Genomic DNA, 7,461 nt, shown 5'->3' with positions numbered 1-7,461 from the left:
TATTATATTATAGGCAAAGTTTTATACAGCTACAAAATGCACAATTTGCCTACAAAACACGCAGTTACTGCATTTCATAGTGCATCCTTTGAGACGTCCTCCCATTGTGGAAAGCCTTGTGTCAAGTGCAAGGATTATTATGGTCGGAATTGTTTCCCCCTCGGCCAAAGTTACTAAGAACAAAATCAGATTGGGTCATGCGCCTCATCGCTTGTGTAGGTCGTTGCTGCTATAGATTAGCTGCCATGTTTATATCTGCGATAACAGCAGTCTCTGCACTTGAAAAATAACTCAAAGAGTGAAACGCACTGAGGTATTGCTGCCTGATAAGATGCTGTATCAATTGGAAGTATTATTATTATCTCAAACATTCCATTCGCCAAGTGCCCTGGAGCAAGTTCATTTCCACCTTTGACATGCTCAAAAACAATGCAGCTTGCCAAGTTTGCAATTAATACTTGTGGTGCGTGACAGGAGTTTAATTTATCTTTTCCCACACAGCGTTAAGAATAAACTGCCTTCCCGGAAATGTACAACTATATGCTGGCTGATGGCTGTCACATAGTTGATTCCAGGCTTCTGCACTTTTGAAAGTAGGTGGTTCAGGCTCTTATGTCTAAATTTCTGGAGCACCGTCCTGCAGTCAAGGAGATAAACAGGAGAAAATGTCAGCATGGAGACTGTGCTCTGCTTTTAATTTCTTTTGCGGGTGTAATCTGAACCTGTATTTTTCAAATGAATTAGTGTCACCTAGTGGCAAGCAATCAGTGGTGCAACACTTTTTTTGTGGGGGGAGGGAATGGCAGTGGTAATAATAATAATACTTACATTTGGTACAGCGCCTTTCACGTCAGAAGCGATTCACAAGACATACTGTGAAGTGCAGTGACTGTGTGTGTTTGTGGGCGAACTCAACCGCCAATTTGTACACAGCGATGTCCCACAAACAGCCATGGAGTGAGTGACAATTTTTTTTCTGGTGGATTGTTGGCCAGGACACCAGAAGAAACTCCCTTCTGTTTTCGAATAGTGCCAGCGGATCTTTAACATCCATCTGGACAGACAGACGAGACCTCGGTTTAACACTCACCCGAAGGACAGAACCTCCAACAATGCATTGGGTTGAAGCTTCAGAATAGCGAGTTCAAAGTCCTGACCTGGGGTTCGAACACACTATATTCTGACTACTATATTCTGAGGAGCCTGCTACTAGCTGAGCCAGGCTGACACCTATTACTGTACTTGTCTGCCCAATTTGGAAGAAACATGTAGATTTCCTGTAATACTGCGAGGGGGATCGCGTTCTGATAGAAGTAGAGAGACGCAATGCCAATGGGGATCAGCTCTGAGAGCCTATCGAGTAGCTCTTTCTAGCTATTATCAGAAACTGCCTTTGCTCAATAATCTCACGTGCCAGACAAAATAAATCAATACTTGCATTGCTGTAGTGCCTTATCATGTTGAAACATCTCAAAGAGCTTCCCACGACAAGTTGTTTGAGGTGCAGTGATTGTTGTTAGGTATCCAGATCTTTGCAACCTGTGTCCTCTCCTGCACCAACTACACAAGCCCATCCCCCCACCTCGCCATCCTTGCCTGGCTCCGCTGGCTCCCCTTCCCCCAGCAGATTGAGTTCCAGATCCACTGGGTAAACGGGAGATGAGTCTGAGGGAGAGAGAAAGAGAGACTTGTAGTAGAACTGAAGGAGACTGAGGGAGAGATTGGGAGAGAGTCTGAGAGAGAGGAAGAAAGAGATGAAGTGGGGAGGTTTGTGGAGTCCTGTGGTGTAGTGATTAGCATGCTCACTTCGCAAGCGAGAGGACCCAGGTTTGATTCCCCGGCAGGGCAAAACCTTAGGCAGGTTTCCTTACTCCACTGTCATTATTATTATTGACACTCCAACAGAAAGACTCCTTCACTCCTATCCAGTAGATATCTGTGCTCCGGTCCCCCAAACTGATTGTGTCCAGCACTCCTTAATGATACTTCCTCTGCAAATAGATGAGCGTAATTTAGAGAGAATCCAATTTAAAGGTATATCCATCAGACTGCAGGTCTGAGTCAGGAATCTAACTCCACAGCAGCCTGCCTGCTCCACATTTACACTCTATTTGTGGGGAACAGAGAATAATGCCACACTTTCTTTGCACTAACACTAAGTGGAGCAGATCATCCTTAATTTGGATCAACCTAATCCTTAATCCTCACTATACTTTGACAACAATCTTCCAAAATAAAAAATGATTGTATCCCACCCCAATGACCGAGCGGGAAAAGAAAACAAACATCCAATACAAAATAATAATAATAATAATAATAACAATAATTATCCTTATATTTGATGTCGTGATTTATCAAGTCATTGAGACCTCTCAAAACGCTTCACAGATTATATTGTAAAGTGGATTCACTGTGTATTTTGTGGGCGAAATGCGTCAGCCAATTGCGCACAGCAATGTCCCAACAAATAGTCGTGGATTGAGTGACCAATTTTTTACTATATCAATCCTAATAATGGTGGAAAACAGCTGTTGACTTAATGTCAAATGTGATCAGTAACTGACTAAGGAACTACATTCCTGTGCTAGCAAGATAGACGGTTTACACATAATTACACAGACAAAGAGACAGATGAGATAACTGGGGCCTACAGAGACAGGACTCATAGTTGTAAGCTGTCATTTAGACAAACTCAATCTCCAGCATCAAAGTCTCAGAGTAATTTAATTTCCTGAAAGAAATATGTATCACAGAGCATAGGTAGGACTTCATGCCAAATAACCATCAGGATAATCACCAACAATCAATGTATTGAAATAAAGTTTGAGTTGGCAACTGCCCACAAACCTCTATTTGGAAGATTAGTTCGAGTCAAAAGAAGAAAAATAGTCACTGATGTTCGCCCATCATTTATTTTGCCCATAAAATATACAGTTAATTCACTTTACAGTATATTGTGTGAAGCGCTATGAGACGGTTTGAAGACGTGATAAGGCACTAATTCAAATGCAAGGATTATTATTATTATTATTATTTAGATCTTGGTTGCAAATGTTTGTTACTTTGAATCGGACTAACTTTTGCCCCAGAGTTTTCTCAGGGGGAGATTTTTTAATGAAATAAGAATAATCCTTGCATTTCATATCGTGCCTTTCATTTAGGGAGGAGGTTTCAAAGTGCTTCACAGGATTTAATAATAATGATTTTAATGTAAATTAGTGATATTGAATACTACACAATACAAATTTACATTTATATAGCGCCTTTCATGTCAGGAGGACGTCCCAAAGAGGTTAACACTAATGGTTGGGCATCCGAGCTGCAGGTGGGAGTTGATTTCAGACTTCAAGAATTGACACTTCGCTTTAAGAGGCTGGGGAAATAGAAATCTTATTGGTTTCAGTGCTCTGCAGCTCAGAGGAAATATAAAGCTCTGCTCTGCTGCTTGTGGTTGCAACACTGCATCACGGTAATGATGCCAGTAAGGCATGTCCATTGGGAGCAATGGGAATGTACACTTATTTATATTTAGGAGGTATTTCCTCAGTCTCACTGCCTCATGGACTGAACTTTGTGGGATCAGATAGTGAGAGAGAGAAGGTGCAATGAGTGATGTTGATTGCGAGCCTTACTTGATGGAAAATCCTGGCTTTTCCCAAGAGGTCTCAACTGAAACTCAAAACATTTCTGTTGACGGTGTAACATTGAGTCTAACTAGATGACTCAGTCTTTTTTTCACTGCAGATAACAAAACACCAATGCTTTCAACCTGAATACCACGGTAACTGTAGCTCTATGTCAGTCTGAAACAAGGTTCACTTAAGACCACATACTTGAAGGAAGATGTCTCCAAGGGAACCTTATAGAGGTGTATAACATTTTAAATGGGATTGAGAAAGTAAACACAGATCAATACTGTAGGATGCACCAAGACAGTAGAATAAGAGGACATGGCCTTAGAGTTGCAAAGGGCAATTTCAGGACAGACACCAGGATTTTTTCTTTACTCACAGGGTAATTAACGACTGGAACAAGTTGTCAGGAAGGGTGGGCTGAGGCCAGGACACTAGGACTCATTAAAAAAAAAGCAGCTTGATACTGTGATGGGAGGATGGATGTTCTGGAGGGATGAGATCAGATGGGCTGAAGGGTCTTCTTCATCCAAACTGATCTTGTAATCTTGTGATTTCCAATCGGGCCACAGTGGTCAAAAGGCCGTTTAGGTCTGACCAGGAAGGTGCCTAATGTGCGTAAGTGTTGGGCTTTTCTTTCTTACTGTAATATCTGTCCAATTATCATGAAGCACTGGAGTTGCCAGCAAGATGCAGGTTCCTAATCAAGAAGTAGAGCATTCATAAGATCACAAGTGAGGTTTAAATGAAGAAGAAGAACAACAACAACAACAAGATTCCATTTATTGAGTGCCTTTCACGTCGGGAGGACGTCCCAAGGCGCTGTACAGTTAGGTCAGGACCCGAGCAAGGGGGAGAATGGTCAGGGTGAGGGGAGGGAAGGGAGGGAGGGAGCGAGGAGGGGGTAGAGAGTCGAGAGGGGACTGAAGGCTCGGTCAAAGAGAAAGGTCTTGAGACCGGCCTTGAAGGAGGAGAGGGAGGAAGCAAGGCGAAGGCACTGGGGGATAGAGTTCCAGAGCCTCGGGGCTGAGAGGCTGAAGGCCCGGCCACCGATGGTAGGGTGGTTGGGGCGGGGGATGTGGAGCAGACCGGAGCCAGAGGAACTGAGGGTACGGGCAGGTAGGTAGGGGGATAGTAGGTCGGAGAGGTAGGAGGGAGCAAGGCCGTGAATGGCCTTCTAGGTGAGGGTGAGGATCTTGAATTCGAAGGTCCTTTGGCCCATCAATCTCATTCTTCCAGCACATCTACCCAACCCTATTCCCATCATAGCAACAAGCTCTTCACAGAATATACTGTAAAGTATACTGTATTTAAGAAACAGCTTGTTGCTATGATGGGAATAGGGTTGGGTAGATGTGCTGGAAGAATGAGATTGATGGGTCAATGACATGATATCAAATGCAACAATTATTTATTATAATTATTTATTCCCCTCTCCCTGATGTGTGCATTAAGTTTCCTCTTAAATATGGTGATGCTTTTTGCTTCAGTCACAGCTTCTAGTAATGAGCTCTACATTTTCATCATCTTCTGTGTGCAGACGTTCCTCTTAAACACTGTTATTTTAATCATTAATTACCCCCTGAGTAAGGCAAGGTAATTCCCTCCCAAAGAAATAATTGGCAACCTTTCATACATAATTCATTTTAAATGATATCCCTTTCACAAAACCATTGATGTTTCCATTGATTACACACCTTTCTGTTGATTTAGCACAGCTGCTTGTTGTGTCATGGAAACACAATTTCATTTGTAATCGTCTAAAAACGCCAAACTCCGCAAAGTGCTAGCCTACGGCAGGTCAACAATTAAGATGATGTTTGTTTCAATATTGGTTGTATTGTGGGCTATTGATGCAGTTCTTATAATATTCCCCTATAGTTATAACATTACCCTCTATTGTTTAAGCTGACACGCCAATGCAGCGCTGGGCTATGTTGCATTGTCAGATTTACCGTCCTTTGCCTAGTCATTAAACCGAGGTTCCATCTGCTTGTTCAGGTCGACGTTAAAGATCCCATGGCACTATTCGAAAAGAGAACTGAGTTTTTCCTAGTGTCCTGGCCAACAATCCCTCAAATAAAATTTGGTCACTCACTCCATGGGTGTTTGTGGGACATCGCTGTGCACAAACTGGCTGCAGCGTTTCACCCACGAAAATCACAGTCACTTAATTTTGCAGTATATTCTGTGAAGCGCTTTGAGACATTTCAATGATGTAATAAGTTGCTATATCAAATGCAAGGATTACTATTATTATTGTTACAAGAAGAAGTGAGGGTAGCTACTAGGGGATAGTCTCATTTCCCTCCTGTTTCAAGATTTCGCTTTAGTCTGACTGAAGCCATAATGTTGTCAAAGACTCAATGGTCCTCCCAGTTCTTTAATAACTGTTAGAAATTCATGTTAACCCTGCAAGCCAAAGCCCTTACTGATAGGTGGTCTTAGCTGGACAACACAGGAGTGTCAGTTCAGACTACATGAGTTCCAAGTCCCGACGTGGGTCTTGAACCCACAACCTTCTGACTCGGGGTATGGGTTGATAGAGAGAGAAAAGACTCCTCTAAAATATTGAAGGAAATTTGCCCACTGTCCACTATCGCAATCCTATGATTTGAATCGCGAGCTTTATTCACTGAAAGCTTTCAGAGCGCTTCATCTATGCTGAGCTAACAGCTGGAGTAAGAGCTCCTTCCACTGCACTGTAATCTGTAAGACTGTCACAAACTAAGTACCATACAGAAGACAGGATGAACACGGCAGAAAGGGGAAAGGGATAAATTAGTTCAAAATTTTTGTTTCCACTTCATGATGTGTACCTGAGGGAGAAGGGAATCGAAGGGGGTTAGGAGGGATGGAGACTCGCGTGGAATGTAAACCCCGGCATGGTATTAGTTGGGTTGAAAATGGCCTGTTTCTGTGCGGTAAAGATTTATGGTCATCCAGAAAGTGTCTGAATGAAATGATGCCAAAGAAAAGAGGAGCTTTGTTACAGACTTGATGAGCTGTGTAACCTGCCAATGCCTTTGACGTAATCCCAAGAACACAAGAGCGGTTCGGTTGCAGAAGACCCTACGACCCATTTGATTTAATAAAATAAATAATAATCCTTGCATTTGATATAACGCTTGTCACGTCTTCTAGATGTCTCAAAATATAATGACTATACACTGTAAAGTGTACTGACTATATTTTTTTGTGCGATCAAAACGCGGCAGCCAATGCGCACAGCAGTGACCCACAAAGAGTCGTGGATTGAAGTGACCAATTTATTATTGTATTTTTTTCTTGAGGGATTATCATCAGGCGTGTGGAGTAAGGACACTTGCCCAAGGTTTCGCTCTGCCCGGAATCGAACCTAGGTGTCCCGCTTGGCGAGGCGAGCGCTCTAACCACTGAGCTACAGAACTCCACAACATCCTTTCATAATCCTCCCACAATACCCACCCTACCTTTCACTTACAGTGTTCAGTTGTGTTTTTAATGAGTGAATGTGGGCGGGTGTTGGGGGCGGGCAGGCGTTGCTGCATTAACGTCTTAAGAAATGGCCAAGAAAAGTGATATTGAGGAATCAGACAATATTGGAGAAGTGCAATGTGAACGTGTGATTATCCTGCGATACTGATTCATCAAATGCCATTGACTCACACTCATCCACTCCACGTTGTGATGCTCTGAGGACTAAGCTAGCATTTTTGACGGATGCTCGGTGGTGCCGTGGTGCTCTTTATTGCTACTTTACCATGTTTAGCCTGGAAACTCTGTGGCAACATTAGTTTTACGCGTGTCGCACAGACCCACGAGAGAGCACGGGACAAGTTCATTCAAC

Source organism: Callorhinchus milii, unplaced genomic scaffold, assembly GCF_018977255.1.
Source record: "Callorhinchus milii isolate IMCB2004 unplaced genomic scaffold, IMCB_Cmil_1.0 Scaffold9, whole genome shotgun sequence".
Classification (NCBI taxonomy): Eukaryota; Metazoa; Chordata; class Chondrichthyes; order Chimaeriformes; family Callorhinchidae; genus Callorhinchus; species Callorhinchus milii.
This window is presented reverse-complemented; position numbering follows the sequence as displayed.